Source organism: Lupinus angustifolius, chromosome LG06, assembly GCF_001865875.1.
Source record: "Lupinus angustifolius cultivar Tanjil chromosome LG06, LupAngTanjil_v1.0, whole genome shotgun sequence".
In the NCBI taxonomy this organism is placed as follows: Eukaryota; Viridiplantae; Streptophyta; class Magnoliopsida; order Fabales; family Fabaceae; genus Lupinus; species Lupinus angustifolius.
The window spans coordinates 32,982,172-32,982,684 of record NC_032014.1 but is presented as its reverse complement, the minus strand read 5'-3'; positions in this window follow the sequence as shown (position 1 = coordinate 32,982,684).

The window sequence follows — 513 nt, the reverse complement described above, 5'->3', positions numbered from 1 at the left end:
CTGTTGTTAATGTTTTTCTTCTTCTTTGTGCAGTCGAACTAAAAGCCAAGATGAGTGAGAAGCTGAGGAAGAGTCTTCTTTTGAAAAGGACCGCCGCTTTGGTTAAAAAGGATGTTGCTTCTTCCAAGCGTCAAAGGATGTCATCTCCCATTCTCTGTCCTACTGAGGGGTCTTCCCGCTCCGCCTTCTTCAGAGAATGGGGGGCCGCCTCGGAATTTGGTGGAACCAGATCTGGTTCACAAGGCTCCTGAAACGCCTCTTGTTGTGCCAACTGAAGCGGCTCGCCCTGCCGAAACTGCTGGAATCCCTCCGCCCGTGTCAACTGGGGACGAAGCCGGGACCTCGGTGCCCCCTCCTTCTGGGCAGCCAGTTGGAGAGGACGTTGGTCGTTCATCTGAGTCGACCAGGAGAAAATGGGCTAAGGGGAGTCAAGACCACATCTCTCCTGTTAGCGTCCCTCGGGTTATTGAGCAGTCGCTCCTCAATGTAAATGCCAAGGAGACTTTTGACAAG